The sequence below is a fragment of the Lithobates pipiens genome, unplaced genomic scaffold (genome assembly GCF_037356315.1).
Source record: "Lithobates pipiens isolate NorthernLeopardFrog02 unplaced genomic scaffold, aLitPip1_a1.2 Scaffold_10, whole genome shotgun sequence".
Taxonomy (NCBI): Eukaryota; Metazoa; Chordata; class Amphibia; order Anura; family Ranidae; genus Lithobates; species Lithobates pipiens.
Genome location: NW_027507686.1, coordinates 47273860 through 47299441, shown reverse-complemented (window position 1 = coordinate 47299441; position 25582 = coordinate 47273860). Strand labels below are relative to the sequence as shown.

Sequence of the window (25582 nt, the reverse complement as noted above, 5' to 3'; positions counted from 1 at the left end):
TCATAAACAGCTGCCTGTACAAATGCTGTCCATCCGTCCCTGTACACACACTCGGATGTGCAGTTAGTAGCATACAGCCATGGTATATCACTCTCAGGTGCATCCCAGACACATATACGAAAACCTTCTTCACACTGTATGGACTTCAGTGCTCATGGGATTGACACCTTAAAGTGGCCCTGAACTCAAAAATTTAAGATTTGCTATCGTATAAGTAACATATGGAAATGTTAATTGTGCCTAAGCAGTATTCTGAAAAAATCTGTCTGTTGTCTTCAATTCCACCTGAAAAATATGAGTGTATTTCCAGTGCAACAGCTATATATCTGCAGTGTGAGATCATCTAATGCCCCGTACACACGAGCGGACTTTTCGACATCCAAACTCCGACGGACTGAGTCCGGCGGACTATCCGCTCGTGTGTGGGCTGCAACGGACTTTAGCTTCGCAAAAGTCTGACGGACTTTAGAAATGAAGCATGCTTCAAATTTTCCCGACGGAACTCCGCCGGACCCGGTCCCCTTCGAAAAATTCGCTTGTGTGTGTGCTACTCCGACGGACTAAAACCGACGCTAGGGCAGCTATTGGCTACTGTCTATGAACTTCCTACGTCGAATCCAGTCGTACGTCATCACGTTCGACTCCGTCGGAGTTTGGTGTGATGGTGTGTGGTCAAGTCCGTTCGGTCGAAAAGTCCGCCAGAACTCCGGCGGAACTCCGCTAGAACTCCGTCGGAAGTCTGTCAGACTTAATCCCTCTCGTGTGTACGGGGCATAAGGCAGCTTTTTTCAATCAGGGTACCCAGGCACCCTGGGATGCCTTTAGGTTTCTTTATGGATGCCTTTGCAAAATGCCCAAAAATTGTATGTAAGCCAGTGGGTAGATCAGCCTGCCTTTTAGTTACTCAAAGCCTCAGGTTTTCATTGTTTCCCCATTACAACCTTCCAGTCGCCAGCATCCTAACAGGCATTAGGATACGGCATCCTTGTTTGGCCCTCCCCTGCACCTCTCCATCATAACCGGGGGTCGCAATATTTGAGTGATGTAAAAAAACAAACTGAGGAAGAGAAACTTTGGAATACTAGTCAGTACCAGTGTGCAAAGGCATATTTGCTTTGAAAGAATAAATCACCCCTAACGTGGGAGGTCCAACATGTGTGAGTGCTGCTGCGATATGTAAAATGCTTAGTTTAGTTTTTTTTACATTTTACAAATGGGTGTCTGGAGATTGTGCATAATTTAAAGAATGCCTTGACTAAAAAAAATGGTGAGAAACACTGATCCATGGTACTGTCAATCTGACTGCCAGCCTCAAGAGCTGAGAGCAGTTTGGTGATGTTGCGACTGTGTTGCTTTCTGTTTATCTGGCTGGAGAGGAAGCTGTACCTGAGAACCTGCCATGCAAGCATCTCCCTGCTTCTGCTTTACTCATTCTCTGGATTTGTGCTTTCTGCCCCTCCCTTTCTTCTTCCTTCCATTGATCAGAAAGACAGCAAAGCCTTCTCCTCTACCAGGATGGCTGCCTCTTGACAGAGTCACAAAACATAACAAGGTATGGTAAGCCAATAATAGGGAAATCTGGCAATACTGGTGATCCTTTGTACTCCACTTGCCATTTTGGGAACAGGTTCAATCTGTGAAGGTCCTCTTTAACTTCAACATAAAGATAATCTTTAATTTACAATATGTCCAGTTTTTGGAGAAAAACATTTTTTCTAAAATCTCTACCCAAAAACAATTGATCTGCCACATCAATTTTTTGAAAAAATACAAAGAGATTACAGAGATGTAGTATGCCCTGTCCTGACTTCCAAAACAATGCAAAGCATTACATTTCCACTCCAATATGACATTTTAGTAATAGAAAAGGACTAGGTTTGTTCTTAGTTTCCTATGTGTCCTGGATACTCAGTGTTCTGCCTGCCTTAAAATGATATTAAAGAATACATTTTTAAAAAATGTTTTAAGTTAAAATCAAAAACATATTATTACGCACCTGGCCTGGGCAATGGTTTTGCACAGTGCAGTCCTGATCCTCCTTTTCTCGGGTCCTCCACTGATGCTCCTGAGTCTCCCCCCCCAGCCAAATTCCCCTATAGAAAGTTGCTATGGAGGCATTTGTGCATGCTTGCTCTTAAGCCCCGCGATCTGTGTGTCAGCTGCCCCCCCCTCCTCATTGGCTGTGATTGACAGCCGCAGGAGCTCCCTCTTCTGCCTCTGAGCCAATGAGGTTAAAGAGAGCCTCGAGAGCCTCTGCTCTCATGCACAGTGCTGGAGCTTGAGATTGGGCTTAAGTAAGTATGGAGGGGGGGAGCTGCATGCAAAAGGTTTTTTATATAGAGAATGCGTCAAGGTGAAAAAAAAACCTTCTGCCTTTAAAACCACTTTAATTCCCAGCTCTGTTCCTCTGCAATGGTGAGATTCGGTCACAGCAGACCCAGAACACACGTGTTGAGATCTCACCTGCACAGTCGTCAAGAAATCAGAAAGTCTTAGTTCACATGTGCAGCAGTAAATATATTACTTTCTTCAGTGCCCTGCCCAGTTTGTTAGTGTTCTTCAGTACAGAGAAAGCTATCTATGGTCATGGTGGTCCAAACACTGTTAGTGCAACTAGCTCTACATATCCCATCAGATCTGACAGTTGGGCTGGTGAGGGAATGCTCATCAGAAGCTGGAAAATTAGCCAAAGACCATCATTTCAAGCTTTGTCTGGAAAAGACCTAATACAGGGGTGCCTACCATGGAATGCTATGTATGGTCCGGTGTTGGCCAAACACTGTCAGTGCAACTGACTCCAAACACCCCATCAGATCTGGTAATTGGGAGAGGGAGGTGGGTTGAAGGGATGATCCATCAGGAGTCGGAAATGTGCTTGGAGACCCTTGTCCGAAACAAAAAAACCTTAATATACTTTGCACAAACTCTTTGTAAGTGCCATTTATTGAATATGATGAATTTACAGGCCTCTGCACCAATTGCATAAATTTTTGCTAAAAAGTTACATATTTATGGTCCAGCTGAACCAAAAATCGAATTTGCTATTGTGCTTCTTTATTGAGTTACTGGACAGCGATTCATTCTCTTATGGTAAATGTTTGCAAAGTTAGTAAGATTTTTATATGAAATGATAGATCATTATTGAAACACCAATTCCTCAAAATAGTGGATTACAACTTTTAGCTGTGATGGCTTTTAACTCAACTCCCATGTATAGAGAAAAGAATAGGGAACAGCATCTAAGCAGATACATCTGCCTGTGGTTTTGCAATGTCTGGGAAAAAGAATTACGAAAGCGAAGCCTAAGTTAGGAGTTTTCCTTTAAGTCTGCTCCACACCCACCAGCAAGTTCCTGCAAGCATAAACGCACACCCATCCTGCTTGTACTTAAAGAAATGAAAGGGAAACATTATGGATTTAGCTGTGGTTTTATTCACATTTTTGCCAGTAAGTTAATTAGCGAATTACCAGGAAGTATTTTGGCAGATATGTGAGTGATGCAGTGGGATAGAGAGGTTCAGCAGCTCCTTCCCCTGTCATTTTGGTAATATTACAACATAAGGTATTGCAGATTGCTGTGACAATAAATTACCAAGCACTGCATTTTATTTTTAGGTCCGATCCATCTTTAGACTGATAATGTGGAGTGGTGATAAATCTCACAAACTTTATTCAGTGCCAGAAAATGCTGTGAGTGTTGTGTAGTCTAAATATTGTAATGTATATTTTATTAACTTCAAAGATTTGAAGTGAGCATGTATAGTACAAAATAAAATCAGGTCTTACTACTACAGAACTGGAGGATTCAATATGGTGGGCTGCACACATTACTAGCCCACAATGAAGTAATCTCTGGTCCCCGGCCAGGGTCAGCCAGAAGGAGGGGAGTGAAGAGATGACCAGAATTTTCCAGTACAGGTCTCCAGATCTGTTAATAGTGTTATGCCCCGTACACACGATCGAACTTTCCGAAGGATATTGGCTAAAACTTGTCTTGCATACACACGGTCCCACAAATGTTGTGGGACATTCCAAACGTCAAGAACACGGTGACGTACAAGACGTATGACGAGCCAAGAAAAGTTCAATAGCTCGTGCGGCTCTTCTGCTTGATTCCGAGCATACGTGAACTTTTGTGTGTCAAACTTTTGTACACATGCTCGGAATTTCCAACAACAAGTTTTGTTGTCTGAAAATTTGAGAACCCGCTCTCAAACATTTGTTGGCGGAAAGTCCGACAGCAAATGTTCTATGGAGCATACACACGGTCAGACTTTCCGACAACAAGCTCACATCCAACATTTGTTATCGGAAAGTCCGACCGTGTGTATGGGGCATAACTGTTGACTGCATAATATAGTGACAACTGTACAATGAATACAATGGGGTTGATTTACTAAAACTGGAGCGCGCAAAATCTGCTGCAGCTGTGCATGGTGGCCAATCAGCTTCTAACTTCAGCTTGTTCAAGTAAGTTTTGACAAAAAGAATAAAAAAAATGGAAGCTAATTGGATTCTGTGCAGAGCTGCACCCAATTTTGCACTCTCCAATTTTAGTAAATCAACCCCTTTGCATTCTATTCAATTCATCCATAAGGCATAAACTGAATGAAGGTCCATATTGAAGACTCAAAGTGCAAAAGTGCAAATCGCACCCTAATGCATTTAGCACACAAGATTATTTAAAGCTTAAACCAATCAGATTTCCTGTTTTTGGGGTAATTGAGGGCCAAATTGGTCCTGACACCTACAGCAACCAATCACCTTTTACCAGTCAGACAATTAAGATGTTATTAATTGAAATTACATAATGAACATTCTTTGTCAAGAAAAGACAGACGCGGTTTGTGACTATTTAAATCTAGGGATTATCCACATAACGTGACATTTTTTTCTTAGCAAATGAGCAGATATCAAGATTTCTGCCTCGCCATAACAGGGGCAAACATACCGTCTTAGCTCTGAGTGACAATTTCATTTTCCGAGCTATTTTGACAGTGTAATAACAAGTTTTAATTTTTCACTCATCATCCTGCCAGGTCAGACACTGCAGCAGCAAGTTGGAGGGCTTGTCAGACATCTAATTAGTGCACCATTCGGGGCTGCTGATAGGAGCTGAAAACACTGCAAATACTGATAAAGAAGAGAGTCCTTTAATCACTTCCTGATGACTTTAAAATGTCAACTGGTTTGTGTCATGTCAGTCTGTCATGTGACAAGGACATGGCGCTGAAAAGAATTAATGTTAACAAATTCGGCACATAGAAAAGTCTCAAACAATGGCCTTGTCACTGATGTCACTAATGTTGCCTGATTTTCTTTGATACAAAATGGGAAACAATTTTACTTATAAATACTGTAGAATCTCCATGAGATTAGGGGACCAAAAGCTAAATGAAACACTTTCTTATAATAGGCTTCTAATTGACATGAATTCTTATTAGGTCCCAAATGCAGAGGTCACATATTCCACCACTGAGATGTTTGATCGCTATTTAAAAAAAAAAAAGCCCCATTGCTTGTTAAAAACAATCTTTAATGGTTTTGTACAAATTTTCTTTCATTATGAATAGCAATTTTTTATTTTGTTTCCTTTTTTTAGCCATTTAAACAAATGAATATCATGCACTCATATCCAGCAAGCAGGTAGCACATTAGGTTCCTTATCATATTTTTTCTGTATCTCCTTTACTGTAAAATACCTGTTGTTATTTACAGAGCTCAATAGCTAAAGCTGGCCACACAGTGATCGAAATTCCCTGCTGAATCGGCTGAATTTTGATCAGTGTGTAGCCATCCCAGCTCAACAGATAACAATAATTTGAATTACTTCTGTCAAAGGGACATGCTGGAGAAGTTTTCTCAATAAGTGGCTGCAGCTGATTAGTGTATTCTGGCAGTGGAAGGGTCAGAATATCATGTACTAGTGGGGGATTTCCCTCCATTCACCTAATTTGTGTGAATGGAGAAATCTTTTTTTTTTCACTTGGCCTGCTGAGTCGGCGAGTTGAAAAAAAATAACTGTTCATGGCCAGCCTAAACATACTTTATACACACAAATAAAATTTATAAAAAGTTGCAATGAGAAAAAGTCAGTTTAAAAGGAAAGAACTGCTGCTAGATAACCCTAGTGCTATGGATAGATACAAATAATTGCAATAAAATGGGCCCACAATTATCATCCTTTTATAACTTTGTTGACTACTAGACAAATCTCCTTAAAGGATTAGGATAACTTCTGTCACTACAAAAACAAAAAAAACTAATTGAATGAATAAAATACATATGCTCTCTATTACCTACAGAGAAAATGGAATGGCTGAATGCTAAGCACTGCTAAGGAGAGTAAGGAGAGATCCAAGCTTTATAACTGCTTTGTACAGGACTTTCTGCCAAAGGTATTGCAAATGATAAGAAAAACTAACTCGGCCTACTAGACATTTAAGACCTGCAATAAGGACTTAAATTTTGGTAGAAATATCTTTAGGGACCGGATGGTGATGATGCGGCCCACTGGGCCTTACACATACTTTTCTGGGCGTGCCATATTTAAGGGGGAGGGGGTGTAGGCAAGTGAAGTTTAGCTTAGGTCCCTTTAAGGGTTGTTCCTCCTGCCTTAGAGGGCTTCTGGGAGTCCTTATCTAAAGTAGGTAGAGCTGGGGCTTATGGTCTTCCAGGAAAGTAGCAGGACAGGCCTGCTGTGGTGCTGTTGCTCTTCCCCACCAGGGGAAGGGGCTGCTGAGGGTCCCCCACATAAGACAACTATAGTAGAAGGTGATCATAACCTGCAATAGGAGTGGAGCTTAAGAAAGGGATTGTGGACAGGTATTGGTGCTTTCCTTGGCCCCCCTCCCCCCATCTCTCCATGGAGAAGTTTACAGATGGAGACTATAGAAAAAATTAACTTAATTAGTGACAATGAAGTTATATTTTACTACCTCATCCAATATACGATCTTACTTCTTTATGCCACTATCTGGACAGTTATGCTTTACTTCTAAAACAAGCAAGTAAAGAAAGTTTATTGAAAGATCTGTGAATATATAGAAGAGAAGTGCCTATCTTTACAGAAAATGCCTGGATGGGAAGACAAGAGAATTGAGTGTTGGTGCAGAGCTGGCTGCAGTATCCTGGAACCTGGTGCTTGGATTTTACGGTACTCCTGGAATTGTGGAGGTTAATAATGCACAATTGGGAGGGTGTCAAGAATAGGCCTCTGGCCACCATCCATGCACAGGACAGTACAGGTTGGGTGAACCTCAGACACCCTGGAACCTGTGTACTTGGGGAGAGGCCCAGCTGCTTTTGGTGACCACCTGCGAGGCAACCTGGGAACTGTCCACAAGCATGTACATGCAAAAATTTGCATTTTTGTTAAATGTAAAGTAATTTAGAAATTCTATTGAACCTATGCACAAACTTTTCAAATTACACAATTGAACAGGAATATTTTTGGCAAAAACGCTTTATACAATAGAACAGAAAGGCAGGCATGTTATACAATATTCCCAAATAGGCCCATCACATAAAAACAAAAATGTAAATTAGTTCAAACGTGGAAAAAATTGTTTTACCATGAGGAAGGTGACCCTGAGAGGTCCTCTAACATTGGCAAAGCAACCTAAACATGAAGTGCTTATTTTAAATAGTTGAAATTGATTAATTGGAGTGCTAGTGGCTTTCTAGTTCCTGGTCAAGATTTTGAATGGCTCCATTTGTTGTGGTCATTACAAGCACATTCTTGTTTATACTGGTCTTCCACTGTCTATGCACGACTATGCAGCTCTGAATAGAATTTGGAATTGACAAGTTTCCTTTGAAAATAATGGTTGGCAGTGGCACTAGCTTTAATGTATTCTTCCATAGTGTATGAAGGTTCTAGCGTACCTTAAGTATAAGTATGTGCTCATTATAGAGTTCTCCTACATTCCTTGATATTGACGACTTTTAAAGTTGAGAGCTATAGGCAGATGTCAAGCTCAGACAATTTTACATGTACGAATGTGCAAAAATGTACCTTTTCATTGAATGTAAAGTAATTCAGAAAGTAGATCAAAAATATCACATCCACTATCTTTTCAAAATACAATATTAAACAGGCATATTTTTGGTAATTGTCTTATACATAGAAAATAAATAGAACAGCAGCCACATTATACAATATTCCTAACTAGGCCCATCAAATAAAAATAAAAAAAATGTAAATTCTTTCAAATGTGATCTGTGTGCTGGTACTCTGTTGGGGAGTACATTTTTGCTGCTCAGTACCAAACTAAAGACTAGATGAAAAATGTATGACGGCAAGACTTACTAGCCCTAATGAAGCTTCTGTCAGTCGCAATTTCTTTGCAACACTCTCGAAAGGAGTAAAGTAAAATGTTCCCTAATCGGGATATCTCCCTACTAGCGTTACTTGAGTACACATAAACCAAGGGCTTCGACCACACGTCAAGCTGTGTCACAGAAGCACATAGTCAGAGTGATGGAAACGGCTAAATTGACTTCCTTGTTTGTTCCCCCTTTAAGCCATTTAACTTAAATACCATTAGATCTTGTCAGTTTTTGTGCTAGCAAGCAACAGGAAATTTAACAAGTGAGTGACCCTTTAGAGGAAAGCAATAATAAGATATCACTGTTGTTTTCTCTGTCTCTCACTGTTATCCATCTAGTTATTCCATTACTGTTATAGTGAAACAAGACTCACGTGACCACAAACATATAAAGATCTTTCAGTGGACGTGTTGCCTTTAGGCTGAACAATAGTATACGTACCTGAAGGACACACTATAATGGGTGACTTTTCCTTAATTTTCAGGATAGTAAGTTGGGCAATCAGAAATTCCCGGCTCATAAATGAGGATTCTGGTGCTCAGTCTCTTCAACCTATTTCACGTTGACTTATACTGTGATTGTTAGACGGTATTGTGTGGCCTGGATCTCCCCCAGATCATTACTGATTGCAGATAATTGTGGCAACATGAGCAAAGAAACTCGAAAAACATTTAAACCAAACAATTTTTCAATCTATCCCTAGCTTTACAGTCAGGAGTACTGGATGTTGTAGCCATGCCTGGATATCTGGAAAGCAAGGAAGACCATTGATGATTTAATGATTCTTCCAACGGCGCACAACAGAGAAATCTATGTTGAATTATATTTTTATTATGAAAAATGACATACAAAATAAATGTATATATATATATATATATATATATATATATATATATATATATATATATTCTCTTTCTTTCAAAAAACATAGTTCACTCTCAGCAATTCCAAAACCACAAAAATGCAAAATTACATTTAGAAAACAGCACAGATCTGTTTTCCAATGATATTTATGGGGTTTTGAGGGTGAGGTTTTTAGTAATTTACTATGCAGTGATGCTTTATTTACAGAGAAAACCAGCTATTACTTCAGTCTTCAGTAAGAACATAGCCTTAATGTGATCCCATAGTGGTTATAGACATGTTCAAATATAGGGCCAGACAACAAAAATGTACAACTGCATGCTAACGTTATCGCGTCCCTACAGATCCCGGAAGTGCGAGTCTGGATGTGTTGTCGGTGAGATTACTGTACAGTATTTGCCGTTTTTGTCTACACAGCTCTGTAAGTGCATTTTTTACTGTTAATAAAATACCTTAGAAGGTTTTAACCTGTGACGTAATGCGTAGGGGAGGGGGAAATGGTGTAACAAGACACTTTGTTGTCCATTGGAACAGCACTGAGCTGTTGTTGCAGTGCATGGATTTGTAAATATACACTGTACATAGCTGGTTCATTGGAGCACCCATCAAATGTGAGTGTAACATACACATCCTTTTCCGACCAGCCACCGCAGTTATACTGCAGCAGAATGGCTCCCCTAGGCAAGCCGTCATAGCTGTACGTTGGCAATTTAAGACGCTGTAGGAGGCGTGCTTACCCGAAGTGTGTCACTGGTGCCGATGTGAGTGCCCAGCGGGCACGATTACTGCCGAGCACCGTGATCGCTCATGACAGAGTGAAAACAGGTATCTGTGTGTATAAACACACAAATCCCAGGTTCTGTCAGGGGAGAGGAGACAGATCGTGTGTTCCTACTAAGTCCCATTCCCCCACAGTTAGAACACAGTTAACCCCTTTATCGCCCCTAGTGTTAACCCCTTACCTGTCAGTGACAGGGAAGGGGTTAACACTGTCACTGGCAGGGAAGGGGGTAATAAGTTTTTATAGCACTGATCGCTTTATAAATGTCACTGATCCCAAAAATGTGTCAAAAATGTCCAAAAATGTCCGCCACACTATCGCAGTACTGCTGAAAATCGCAGAATGCCGCCATTACTAGTTAAAAAAAATGCCATAAATCTATCCCCTATTTTGTAGACGCTATAACTTTTGTACAAACCAATCAATATAAGCTTATTGCAGTTTTTTTTACCAAAAATATGTAGAAGAATACATATCGGCCTAAACTTTGTTTAAAAAAAAAAAATTGGGATATTTATTATAGAAAAAAGTAAAAGATATTGTGTTTTTTTCAAAATTGTCGCTCTTCTTTTGTTTATATCGCAAAAAATAAAAGCAGCAGAGGTGATCAAATACCACCAAAAGAAAGCTCTATTTGTGGGAAAACATTTTTTGCTTGGGTACAGTGTCGCACGACTGCACAAAGTGCCGTATCGCAAAAATGGCCTGTCAGGAAGGGAGCAAATTCTTCTGGGGCTGAAGTGGTTAATAAAGCCGATTTTTTAAACAGTTTAAGCACTATGTGGAGCTCCTTCTCTTTTTCATATACCGGTTAAACAATGCCACTTGAAGACACACACAGACAGATTGGAAGGAGGCAATCACATCTGAATAGTCCTGGGGGATTAAAAAGCTTTGTCTGACCTTAACTGAACTTAAGTGTGAGGTCACACGAATTGAGGGGAGCACACACCTGATGGGGGAGCACTGGGGTGCAAGTTTGACACATGTATAAATAAGAAGATTCAAATAAGTTTTATAAGATATCACTTTTCACTGAAGAACTTCATATGGTTTACGAATTTGGACTCTTTATTCACATGATTAAGGTTTCATATATATGCACTGATAAGCACTTTATTTGTCAAGTTGATTACTATCTATGCAATACATCATACATATTATAATTTTTTGTGTTGACGATTTACACAAAAGATTAACTTAATTTTGCCTAGCGGTTTTAGTTATTTACTTTTTTCACATTTATATTGGGAACGTATTACCAGTTGCCTGCTTAGTCCTTTGACTATTTATTAGCTGCTCGCAAGATTTTGCTTAATACCTTGGAAGGTTTTACACTATTGGAGAATTTTGTCTTGCGTACCCTTATCTTTGGTGTATGAGGAGGGTGGTCCAGCAGAACCATTGTTCCTGGTACCTATAGAAATTGTGTCTCTATCAGCACCCCTGAGATTTTTGGAGGAATGTGTTCAGAGCTCAATAGACCTTTCTAGAGATAGAAGAGCAACTACATCTGGTAAGCGTTCCTGATACTAGAGGTGGAGGTTTTGCACAAGAAGGCTTCGATTTGCCTCTTGGTGATGGATGTTTACCTATGATCATCTTATTGTTCTAATAATTTTGCACCTTATTTTCTTTTCTCCTGTGATTTCCATATTATGTCACTGTGATTTGCTGCTTGCATCGCGTAGCTATGAAATATGTATGTAAAAATGTACAACTGTGGATGCCCTTATTCTTATTGGTTTGATTTACATTACTGGGGGAGAATGGTTGGCCTTATTCAAGTTCTTAATAAGTCCTTATTCAAGTGTTAATTCATAAGTCTGACTTATGATTATTAAATTCTGATTCTATACAGTAAATTCTAGTTGCTAGCAGTTAACATGAGAAGACTATTTACTGAATAAGGTTGAGTGCATTGCAAATAATGAACTAATTATGCACCCAAAGCAGTGGTCAATGAATTGTTAAAGTTAATGTAAAATCATAAACTGACTTTGAGCCTGCCTTCACCAACCTCCTTGATGCATACTACCTATAAAAGCTAGTAAAGGCAGTAAAACACCCATCTGTAACCCGATGTTTTCTCTTCCCTAGTCTAAATACCCTACTGATTGCCCACAACTTTTGTCTGTATGATGCTCACCAAAACAAACCACAGCATCAGTTTAGCTGTACACACTTGCATGCTTAACATCAATGATCAAAACTTTTTCTTTTTGTTTGTTTTAAATAGAGTAGGAAAGGTAAAACCCCTGCCAGCTCTTTTGTCATTTGTGTCCCATTGGGGAGACTTCCTTCCTTTCACCCCATTTCATGTAGAACAAGACGTGAGAGGGAATTTCTCCAAAGTGAAGGAAATAAGTTAAATAGTTACTAAAATCCTACCACCATAGTCTATTTGCACTTATCCGTTAACCTGATGAAGAACAAGATTGTTCAAAAACGTGTTGGATCAAAGAGACCAAAGGAAAAATAAAGATGAGATTGTCTTTGCAAGTGGTGTTTGAAGTTCATTATTGCAGATATTCTGTTCAGTAGTCGGCATCCAGAGAAGGGAGATTTATCTGACAACATCCTGATATTTTCTACCCTGTTCCAGCTTTTTAAGTACAGTTAACACATTTGGATGTGTAAAGATCCATACAGCTGCTACACCTGTCAAGCACCCACTACTTTTTTACCAGGTTTCTGGTTGTGGTTGTATGCTACTAAGGTCTTTTCATGGAAGTAAGGACCTATGTGCCTACAGAAGTAAGGACCTATGTGCCTACAGAAGTAAGGACCTATGTGCCTACAGAAGTAAGGACCTATGTGCCTACAGAAGTAAGGACATATGTGCCTGTGTGAATGAAGCCTTTTACTGACCACTAATGTACAGTAGCCCTTTTCTAATTTCCTTTAGTCTAAGAAAACCACTATTCCACTGACAAACTCCATTTATGTACTACAACACAAGCTGTTAATACTTTTAGTAGGGTTTCCAAAGACATGAACATTATTTTAAGGGTTTCCTACATGGTAAAAAGGTTTAGAAAGGCTGTTCTAGATTAGTTATTTCTTTTACTTTGACAGTTTTAAACGCTAATGTTCAGTAGTGGTCACACGATTGAACAAGACCTGGTTTCCAGGGGTATAGAAGAACCAGATGTATGGTAAAAAGGCTGTTTGAGGAAAGAGAGAGTTTGTTTGGGAACGGAGTGGATTTTGTTGCTCATGGAATAGGACTTTGGAAATGTCCAAGAATATACTGGTCATCTGCTTATTAGCTGGCATCCAAGAGTTAAAAAAAAAAAAGAATAGGAAAGGGTCAAACCAATGTCAGATTTTTGTCATCTGTGTTTCATTGGGGGGATTTTCATGCATCCTGTGTCCTGAAAATTCAACAGGAAGTGAAAGGAAATCTCTTCAAAGTAGGAGAAATCCACTCTTAGCCCTTGTATACACGGTCGGACATTCCGACGGAAAATGTCCGATCGGACCATGTTGTTGGATAATCTGACCGTGTGTGAGCTCCATTGGACTGTTTCCGTCGCAATATCCGACCGACAAAGTTTTAGAGCTGGGCTATAAAATTTTCCCACAACATGATCCGATGGGACTTTGTCCGATCGTTTGTAGAGAATTCCGATCGGACAAAGTGCCACGCATGCTCAGATCAAATTCCTAGACCAAAGCTATTGGCTACTAGCCTGAACGTAGTCCCGTCATAACGAAATAACGTCACCACGTTACGAACGATCGCATTTTTCGACAACTTTGTCCGACCGTGTGTATGCAACACTAGTTTCGGACAAAATCCGTCAGACAAAATCTGATGGATTTTGTTGTCGGAATGTCTGACCGTGTGTACAAGGGCTAAGACATCTGTCATTCGAGCAAGTGTCCCCAGGATTCATCCTTCCTGTTCTGGTGATAACTCAGTACATTTAGTTTTACCTTCCTAAGTCGTATTGACAATGGTCACCAGATCTCTATAGTGAGGATTCAGCAATAAAAACCTTTAAAAAAACATTTTACCTTCCTCAGTCTTAGTGGCAATGGTCACCAGATCTCTATAGTGATGATTCAGCAATAAAAAACTTTAAGAAAATCATATTGAAGAAGGACTGGGACTTCAAACACCTACATTTTCTGAGTAATGAAAAATACACTTATTCGGTGAGCTCACTGGCTCCAGCTAGGTTTCTCAAAGTAAACAAGGATCCCTCTAGTTGGTACCAGGAAGGCCACCCAAAACTAAAAAATACAATAGAAGTTCCAAGCCAAAAGGGTAAAGAGTCCTAAATGCTTTAATGGTTCTTTAATGGTTTAATGGTTGCTAAAAAACCAGTTTGGCTTGGTTCTCTAATTTAAATATTTTGGAGGTGGTTTTTGTTATTTTTTGTTTTGAGCAATAAACACCTGTACACATCTAAGATGTAAAAAATGTTTTGGCTGTAAATACGCTTTGGGCCTATTTCCTAAAATCGGTGAGTGCTGAATCTGGTGCAGCTGTGCATGGTAGCCAATAAGCTTCTAAATTCAGCTTTTTCAATTAGGCATCGACAAAAAACATTGAAGCTATTTGGTTTCTTAGCCAGAGTTTCACTAGATTTTGCACTCTCCAATTTTAGTACGTAAATCCTTTAGGTCACTCTACAACATTAGGTATCACTCTAAGCCCTTGTACACACGGTCGGAGATTCCGACGGAATGTGTCCGATCGGACCGACTGTGTGTGGTCTCCATCGTACTGTTTCCGTCGGAGTATCCGACGGACCAAGTTTTCCAACTTGTTGGTAAAATTTTCCGACAAAATTCTCAGATGGGACATACTCTGATCATGTGTAGAGAATTCTGATCGGACAAAGTGCCACGTATGCTCAGATCAAATTCCTACATCAAAGTTATTGGCTACTAGCCTGAACGTAGTCCCGTCATAACGAAATAACGTCATCACGTTCTGAACAATCGGATTTTCCAAAAACTTTGTCCGACCGTGTGTATGCAACAGTTTCGGACAAAATCCGTTGGACAAAATCCGACGGATTTGGTTGTCGGAATGTCCGACCGTGTGTACAAGGGCTTAAAGTATTTTTCCAGGTTGGCGTCTAAAGCTTCATACACACAATGCGTATATAAGATGAATGATCATCAGGGGCGGACTGACAACTCATGGGGCCCCCGGGCGATAGGAGATTATGGGGCCCCCAGGCAATCAGAGATTATGGGGCCACACAGTAGACACAAACACACACACACACAGTATACAATCACACAGTATACACAGACATGTTTCTATTGGCTGAGAAGGTACTGGAGAGGTGGAGCAACTATAATCTCAGGATTTTTAGACCAACTGTCCCTGGTTTTACTGAGGCTGGCAAACCTGATGGGGCCCCCTAGTGGCATGGGGCCCTCGGGCAGTGCCCGAGTGGCCCAATGGTCAGTCCGCCCCTGATGATCATCCTTTTATTTTGCATGCTAGTCTCATATGGAAAACTAAGAGGATAATAAAGTTACGAAAATTCTCGTATGAGAGAATACAGCTTTGGAAGTGTGTTGCATTGTAATGTATTCTTTCATTTCCAAGCATGAGTGGTCTTGGTCTTCTGATTTTTTTCAGACGAATACTGTACTGATTAAACAAAAATCGTATGGTTTGGTATTTTACAAGAATTTTGTCCCTTCGGATAAATTTGCATAAACTGCCCTGATCGGCTCTTGAAAGCTGTGTATGAACGATCAGATTATCGCACGATTGCTTCAAAAGTGGTATTTTTCATCCGATTTTCTGATCGGCTTAAGAATTTGTACACTTGCATCCTCTACTAGATACATACACGTGGTTCCATATCTGATAACATTCAGGGAAATCTGACAGATGGAGCTCCTCTCAGTTTTCCTTGTAGTATTACAAGGCATCAAACGGGTATCATGCCTGGAACCTACACAAAGTGAGCTTTGTATTGCCTGCTCTCCCTCTCTTTCAGTCTAAGAGGAACCTATTGAGTGTTGAAATGTTAAGCTGACAAAGTCTTTGTGTTCAAGTGAAGCTGTAATTCTCTCAATTGGAAGGGTCGAATGCTTGAGAGGATTGTTATCTTTTTCTAGACAAAACCCATTACTTTCACACTAGGAGGGGAGTGTACTGTTTTCCTCCACTAGCACTGAGGAGCAGCTGAATAAATGAAGTCTGTTTAGAAAGATATATGTACTGCTTTAATGCAGCGCAAACAACTCTATATTCTTAGAAGGAACAGTACACCTTAAAGGAAACTGTACTGAGTAAAATATACAGGCTGTCATTAGCAGCCCAATTGTCATGTGGACCCAAAGGCTTCTCTGACCCAGAACAAGTAAACCAATTAGAGATTCCTCTGACTTCTCTAGCAGCGTGCTTATTTCAGGCCAATGACTTGAAAAGCATGAACACACAGATATAAAGGACACAAATCAATTCAGTTGTGCATTCATTATTACATCATTATTAAAAAAATTTCAAGTAGTTATATTCCTGATATGCGCCTGCTGTACCATGTACTTGTGTGAAAAAGTATCCTGTTCTAATTGTGTTGCTTATTATGTGCAAAATCCCTGGTGTTTCTGCCAGTCCCTCTGCTTTCCTAATAAAACTGACCACGCTAAGCAGAAAAACACACCATGGTCAGTTCTCTAGCTATGCTGGAACTCAGCGTGCTCTCTTCCAGTGATCACTGACACCCACCTGTACACTGGGAATATCATTGTGCTGCTGTTTTTCTTCTCTTAGCATATGTAGCTGAGAACAGAGAGAATGTGATCACTTTAACCACTCCCGAACCAGCCCCCGCAGTTTTACTGCGGCAGGTTGGCTCAACTGGGCAAATCAAAGTTACCTCCATGGCCTTGCCTTTTGGCCACTGGGGGCACGCGATCGCTCATGACAGAGCGATTTCCAGGATCTGTGTATGTAAACACACAGATCCCGGTTCTCTCAGGGGAGAGGAGACATATTGTGTGTTCATACTAAGTATGAACACTGATCTCTCTCTTCCCCTAGTCAGTCCCATCCCCTCTACAGTTAGAACACACCTAGGGAACACAGTTAACTCCTTGATCGCCCACTAGTATTAACCCCATTCCCTGCCAGTGACATTTATATCACTTCAAGACCAGCCGCCGCAGTTTTACTGCGGCAGGTTGGCTCGGCTGGGCAAATTGACGTTACCTTACATCGCTTTGGGTTTTGGGCACTAGGGGCACGCGTGCACGTGTGCCCGGAGCTGATGGGGGTGCCAGACGGGAGTGATGACCTCCGAGCACCTGCGATCGCTCGTGACAGAGCGAGAACCAGGATCTGTGTGTGTAAACACACAGATCTCGGTTCTTTCAGGGGAGAAGAGACAGATAAGTATGAACACTGATCTCTCTCTTCCCCTAGTTAGTCCCATCCCCATTACTGTTAGAACACACCTAGGGAACACAGTTAACCCCTGGATCACCCCCTAGTGTTAACCCCTTCCCTGCCAGTGACATTTATACAGTAATCTGTGTATTTTTATAGCACCGATCGCTGTATAATTGTCAATGGTCCCAAAAATGTGTCAAAAGTGTCCAATTTGTCCGCTGCAATATCGCAGTCCCGATAAAAATCGCAGATCACAGCCATTACTAGTAAATAAAATAATAAAAATGCCATAAATCTATTCCCTATTTTAAAGACGATATAACTTTTGCACAAACCAATCAATATACGCTTATTGCGATTTTTTTTACCAAAAATATGTAGAAGAATATATATCAGCGTAAACAGAGGAAAAAAAATATATATATGTTTTTAAATTGGGATATTTATTATAACAAAAAGTAAAAGATATTGTGTTGTTTTCAAAATTATTGCTCTTCTTTTGTTTATAGCGCAATAAATAATAAAAACTGCAGAGGTGATCAAATACCACCAAAATAAGCTCTATTTGTGGGAAAAATAGGATTTTGACTTACTGTAAAATCAGTTTCTCTGAGTTCATTGACAGACACAGCGCTTCCTTATTCAGAACCATAGGGTTATATCGCCCCCTACAGGAGTAGGCAGAAAAAAGACTTGGCTACACCCATGGTCATTCCTAGGTGATATACACCCCCCTCTCTGCTATAGGTCTTCAGTTTTGTCACACGCAGTGTCAGAAGGATTAAAAACTCCATAGAGGGGTGGGTGCTGTGTCTGTCAAAAATCCTAATTTCTCATTCGTTCATTGACAGACACAGCGCTTCCTTATTCAGAACCATAGGGATGTCCAAAAGCAGTGCAAATATGAGGGGTGGGGCAGCCAATAAAAAAACAGGCCAACCAGACAATCTGAAACTCAACGAGAACAACTGCAGCTCAACCTGAAAAGCAAGAAAACCCCTTTATGAGGGAAAAACCCTATAGACCGCAGCCTGCAGAACCTTGCGGCCAAAAGAGGCATACGCAGATGTCAGCACATCCACTTTGTACAATTTTGTGAAAGTGTGCACCGACGACCAGATGGCACCTTGCACACTTGCATCACTGACGCTTGATGACAGAAGGCACAGGAGGCACTCAGCGTCCAAGTAGCTTGCGTCTTCACTGGGAAGGGAGGAACCCGACCCCTGACAGAATAGGCCTGAGTCACCGTCTGTCTGATCCATCTAGAAATGGTCGCCGAGGAAGCAGACAGCCCCTTCTGCCCGTCCGCGATCACCAAAAGGGAGTCTGATCTCCGAAAGGACTCAGTGGCCGCCAAATACACCCTGATCGCCCGCACCACATCCAAGGTATGTAAGGCAAATTCCCTCGGGTGTTGTGGCCTGGGATATAGGGAAGGCAACACAATGTCTTAATTTAAATGGAAATCAGAAAAAACTTTTGGAAGGAACGAAAGACAAGAATGAAGAACCACCTTGTCCTTATGAATCACCAGGTAGAGCGTGCGACAGGATAGCGCTGCCAAATCCAACACCCTGCGAGCAGAGGTGATAGCCACCAAGATAGCCAGCAAAATCTGGTGCAGCTGTGTATTGTAGCCAATCAGCTTCCAGGTTTTTCTCGTCAAAGCTTAGTTGTAAAGGCCCAAGTTTTTTCCCTTAATCCATTCTATGCACGAACGTAAAAAAAAAAACCTGTGTGTGCAGCCCCCCTCCCCTTATTCTTACCTGAGCCCCCTCTCGATCCAGTGATGTCCATGAGAGTCTTGCCTCTCCGGGGACTCGCACTACAGATTGACTTTTGACAGCAGCTGGAGCCAATGAGCCAATTAGGGGACGGGGCAGAGTTGCAGTTCTGTGTGTGAATAGACACACAGAGCCATGGGTCGGGAGCACGCCTGCTTGGGTGCCCCCACAGAAAGCTGCTTGCTGTTGGGGGCACCCAGCAGGAGGGAGGATCCAGGATCACCAGCGTAGGATCCAAGAAGAGGAGGATCCGGGCTGCTTTGAGCAAAACCACTGCACAGAGCAGGTAGGTAGACCATGTTTGTTAGCACAAAAACAAAAAACAAGGCTTTAATATCGTTTTCATTGAACAACATGAAGTTAGAAGCTGATTAGCTACCATCCATGCACAGCTGCACCAGATTTTGCACTCTCCAGTTTTAGTAAATCAACCCCATAGGCTTTAACCAATACTATTAAAGGTAACTGGTGATTTTTGAACCTGATGGAGTTCTCTTTTAAAACTGTCAGTGCTGGACTCCACCACACCTCCTCCATACTCCGCAAACTAGATCTTCTCAGATAAGTGAGCAGTATTTCATCAAATGCCTGTTAGTCATTTTATTAAAGTCCCTAATAAACTAATGCACTCCTCAAGCTGTAGAGGAACAGGCTCACTGTGAACTACACTCACTCAAAGTCAAAGGGAATCAGTTTGTTAGAATCTTCATCATATCATCTGCAAATGGCCCATTTATCATTATGAGTTATGCACATCACAGAAACAAGGAAAGTGATTAGACTCTAATTACTGCTCTGTTTTTACCATGGCAAATGGCACAAAAAATGTATAAAAGTCAGGTGGAGAAGACTTCAGTCATTAAAGGGAAACTATAGCACATTTCTAGACAGTACACCCCGTGGGCTATTAAAGTAATACTTGGAAATCATTTTATTTACAAGATTTTTAGTGCTTCGCATTTCATATGCTGATTCTTGTATTTCAGTTTCTTTTAACACTCTCTGTAGAGGTCGTCTGTCTATCAGGAATGTTAGAAGCATTCCCTGCTCTGCAACTGGGACCCTGGATTGAGGGGCTCCAAGAAAGGAGCACTTTACTTTAACCTTTTCCTGACTGTGGGTCAGCAATACCTAGATGGCAGGTCAAATGTAGCCCCATGACTATAATCCTAAAATAATTTTGGTAACTATATCAATAAAATATTGTAATAATTATATTTAACTATTTTATTTAAGTACCTTAATAAAAAAAAATTTTGTTAAAAATAAAATAAAATTATACCAACTACTATCCATCTAGCCCACTCTCAGCCTGATTTTTGGCTGGCAAGAAATACACTATATTGTCAAAAGTGTTGGGATACCTGCCTTTACATGAACTTTAGTGGCATCCCAGTCTTAGTCCGTAGGGCTTAATATTGAGTTGACCCACTCTTAACAGCTTCAACTCTTCTGGGAAGTGTGTCTATGTCAATGTTTGACCAATCTTCCAGAAGCGCATTTGTGAAGTCAGGCACTAATGTTGGGCGAGAAGACCTGGCTCGTGGTCTCCGCTCTAATTCATCCTAAAGGTGTTCTATCAGGTTCAGCACTTTGTGCAGGCAAGTCAGGTTTCTCCACCCAAAACTCGCTCATCCAGCATGGAACAGGAAGAACCCAAACTGTTCCCACAAAGTTGGGAGCATGAAATTGTCCAAAATGTCTTGGTATGCTGACGCCTTAAGAGTTCCCTTCACTGGAACTAAGGGGCCAAGCCCAACCCCTGGAAAGCAACCCCACACCATAATCCCCCCCACCACCAAATGGTTTGGACCAGTGGACAAAGCAAGATCAATAAAGACATGGATGAATGAGTTTGAGGGTGGAGGAACCTGACCTCAAAGTCCTAACTTGCTAAGTCACGACTAAAACTGAGGAAATAAAAATGCTTATTTGCTACCAAACTAAATACCTATCTGTTCTAAAAAAATAAAAAAAGTGGACTATAATAAATTGGGGGCACTACAACACTTAAAAGATGTAATGGGGTTGACTTACTAAAATTGGAGAGTAAAACATCTGGTGCAGCTGGCATGGTAGCCAATTAGCTTCTAACTTCAATTTGTTCAATTAAACGTTGACAAAATACCTGGAAGCTGATTGGTTACTATGCAGAGCTGCACCAGATTTTTCACTCTCCAGTTTTAGTAAATCAACCCCACTGTTTAGAAAATGAAAAAAAAAAAATGCTCTAGAACTCAAGGGGATTTAGCGTAAAAGAGACCTGTAATATAGTATGCTGTCTTTTGTTCTCTTTATTTCATAGTTGATTGTGACTTGATAATTCTACAATGCCTGCATATGTTTAAACAAAGGCCTGGAGATTGAAGTGGTTAATGCATAAATGGGCTGGTAATTTTTATAATTTACCTCCAGCTTTACTTTAGGGTTATTCAGCAGAGGGCAGATGTATTGCACAATAGCATTTAACAAGTAATACATTTACAACGTTACGTGACCCGGGATTGTCAGTATAATTCTCCAACAACATTAGATAGCAGTCGGAGCAGTAAAAAAAAAAAAAAAAACTGACTTGCCTCCAGTAAGAGGAGCCTCCAAGTGTTTCCACCTGATGCACTAATACTCACCGCTCAGTCTTCTGACATTGGCTTCTAATCAACAGACTCTGCCTTTGTCAGTGGACAAGTGATTTCAGAGTGTGAGGCAGCTATAATGGCCTGACTGACATCTCAGCCAGATAAACACAAGAGAAAAACAGACATGGGAACAATCTCCGTATTCATGATCTCCACTCGAGCGGGTTAAAAGGATTTGCTGGCCAAGGGCACATCACTTCAGGCTAATCTGCTCAACCAAAACATTGCCAAAGTATGACCAGAAAACAGATGACTAGCACAGAAGAGACACCTCTTATCCAATCAGAGGGCCCCATCCTCACTACGGCTAAAGATAAATGAAAAGCGGTTCCATGAGGAGGCTGACAATGCGACACAATGTGAAATCTCTCCAAGCTGCTTGTATATACAAAACAAGTATTATGCTTCTTTTTAGACGTCAAGCAAATGTAAATGTAACTCAATCTAAAATGTATTTCTCTGTTTTGGGGTCCAGGGCCTTGGAATGGAGATCTCCCCTGATCCTGGCACAGTGGAGACATTTATAGCTCAAGTCCAGCTCTTTTTTTTAAGCGAATATAAAGGACACACATTGAGGCTATATTCAGACTCCAACACAGGGCTGCTGTTAGAAATCATGGGGTCCCATACAGGCCCCCCCCCCCAACCATGCCTACACCCCACCGCAGGGGAAAAACAGCACTGACTTTATCTGCCTACACCCTGAAAATGAAAAAAGCCCCTCCTCTGCTCCCCCCTCCTGGGACCCTCTGTTAAACTGATGGGGCCAAGGGAAATATAATTTAAAGTGTAAGTACACCTTTACAGAAAAATCTGTAACCAGTCATTGAAGCAGTTACGAATAGAGCCTCCCACCTGTACACGGGTGCTTCTGGGGTATCATTAGATGCATTTATGCTGTAATAATTGCACTTATGAAATTAGTTCAGGTTGTCCATGATGGGAAGGGGTTAACTGTGTCTAGACAATTTTCCGTGATTTCTCGATCATGCCCCCTGTTGTAGGGGAAGGATCAGAGCTGGGCTCATTTTCTTCCACATGGGATTTTAGAGGAAGAGCTGCTGCATCATGTATTCCTACTGGAGCATGGGGCCCCCTCCTGGATCACCCTGCTGGAATTCTCCCTGGAACCTAGACTCTACTGGAAAATGGACTTTGGAGAAGGTATGAACCTGGGCAGCCTGCATTAGTTTTTATGTACAGTGTGTCTGTTGAATTGTGCTGCTGAATGCTCAGTAAAGTTTCATTACCTGTTTCATGCCTGGTCTGAAGTCATTGAAATGGGTGCATGAAGGTACATGGCATATCTAGAAAAAGTGGGTCTGTAAAGCACACACGGTGTTGAATTGGAAAGTACAGAAGGTCATCACGAAGGGTTATCTCAGCAAAAGAGTTGGCAGAAGGCATGTAGTTGCTATTGGTAACCATGAACTGGTAGGAATGTAATAGCAGCCAGAAAGCAAGGAGTGGTACCAGGCATGGGTACCAGGGCAGCAAGGGTTCGGTTTTTTGGCTCCCTCCCTGGAATTCGGTTCCCCAAAAGCAATCGTGACCAAACCTGTGATATGGAGACTCCATGAATCTAGCCGCAAGCCGGGACCTCATTCTGCCACTGGGAGTGCGGTGGCAGAAGAAAGCTGAATTGCTGGAGTGGGGCACTTATTCAGCAGTATCACCCTCTAAATGCTATATTCTGAAGCATAAGGTGTACAGCGAATAGGGATGGAGTGCTGCACAGAAGGAATCTGTATGTTGCTTCACAGCTGCACACAGTGTACGGCTCATCTCTAAACTGGGGTTCCGCCTTATTGTTGACTTTCACATGAACGTCACCCCACCTAGTCTTGGTCATTGGTGAGTGTGAACATGCAGGAGGTATCCCCATGTGCAGTGTGAGTAGGCCCCACCCAGAGACCGATGTCCAGGGTCGTTTTGACCAATCATAAACTAGCTGCAGCTAATTGGCCAGCTTGTATGTGGCCACTGCGTTTAGCCACCTCTGAATGCAGCAAACTATCCGCTGCTATTAGAACATCTTAATGTAAACTAATGCAGCTCTATAATCATTTTTTTTTTATGCAAGTGGTATAAGTACCTGGTATCAGCCTCTAGCAATTCCTGTACATCAGGGCTGAAGTGTGCGAAGAAGAAGCAGCACAAGAAGCCAATCAGTTAATGTGCTGACAAGAGGCATGCTAATGAGAGGAGAAAGCAGTACTGCTTCTCCTTTCACTGTCCAGTCCCAGGATGGGACTGTCCAAGACAACCTGGGCTCAGGGGAAAGATGCTGGTCATCAGACAGAGGACATCTAGTGGCAGAAGAAAGTACTGTGAGAGAAATCAATGGGTTAAAAAGCTGATTTTGTTATTTTATACTTTAATGGGCTAATCATTTTTATTTTGTTATTACATAACATTCTGATATTGTTTTCACTGCTGTCTGTGTTTTCCTGTACAGGTGATAATTGTTTTGCGCACAGAAAATGAAGGTATAGTGGGATCCTAGTGGGATCACAAATAGCAATACCAAATCTGACAGAGCTCAGACTATTCCTCAATCCGAAAACATAAAATAAACAACCTTTAGCTGAAGTGGAGCTTTAAACTGAGTTAATGTTGTCATTGGCCTTTATAAATCTGATTTCTTTTCCGAAGGTGATCCCACATCTTTTTCCAACTTTTCAAGTTAAAATTCTGCCAAATCTTAAAAAAAAATGAATGTGGTTATCAAATAATAAATCAACGCAACCCACCGATCAGTTCTGATTGCATAGAAGGTAAAGAGCGGCCTCAGCCCCAGCTCCTCTCAATAACACATTTTGCCATTGCCCCTGGGGCTTAGTCATATGTATTTATGACTAAACCCTGGTGTGCAGGCCGAAACACACCAGCGGGTGTGGCTATTGGGAGGAGCTAGGGCTGAGGCCACTCCCCACCTCTTATACACTCTGATCTGAGCTGATCGGTGTGCGGCCTTGATTTACTATTTGATAACAGAGCTTTCTGGATGAGCAAATTTATGCCAGTACCCTTCATAATAATTGAATGTTTGAGCAACGGCACTTGAACTGATGCTCCATCGAGTCTATGAGAGGTCGCAATGAATGTTGTTATATGTTTAGTAAAAAAAAGTCTAAATCTCGGTATCAAGAATTCTCATACAGCAGAACTAAACTCAGGCCGGGTTCACACTATACTACACAAGAGTAGTACGACTTTCTTCCTACTTTGCTCTGCGATCAGTTCTACGTTGGTCCTACATCCATGCAACTTTCATGAACAGGATACTACTTTGATCTGACTTTTCAGATAGTAGGACTTGACCAATAAAAACTAACACACAATGGGAGGGGCTACAGCAGGTGGCAGGAAATAACACAATGTTGGATGGCAAAGTTGGATGGTTAGGACAAGGATCCGAATTTGATCCTACTTCAATGATAGTCAATGGACTGAAGTAGGATCAAAGTCAGACCAAAGTTGCACAGGGAGCATTTTCAAAGTCGGACCAACTTGTGTCAGACCAGTTAAGACGGCTCCCATATGGAAACATTGATTTTCACACGTCATGAGCTCCCAATGTTGGAGCGTTTGTCGTACCAGTGTGAACCCAACCTAAGAGTGGGAAGAAATGCACTAGAAGCCAATCAGATGTGCTGCACTGCTGCAGGCAGATGATCCACCTGCCAGTGTGCTGCTGCTCCTTGCCGTCCAATCACAGGACAAGGACAAAGAAGTGACCTAGTTTTACTTCTAAACGGCAGCAAAGAAAAGTTAGGCTCTGCTATCTGGTATGGTTGTGTATATC

The 25582-nt window shown here is 41.3% G+C and overlaps 1 protein-coding gene across 1 annotated transcript in view; it reads right to left on the bottom strand.

Moving 5' to 3' along the window:
- The window catches only part of WWOX (WW domain containing oxidoreductase), a 1357802-nt gene that overhangs the window by 10239 nt on the left and 1321981 nt on the right, over window positions 1-25582 (bottom strand). The window lies entirely within an intron of this gene.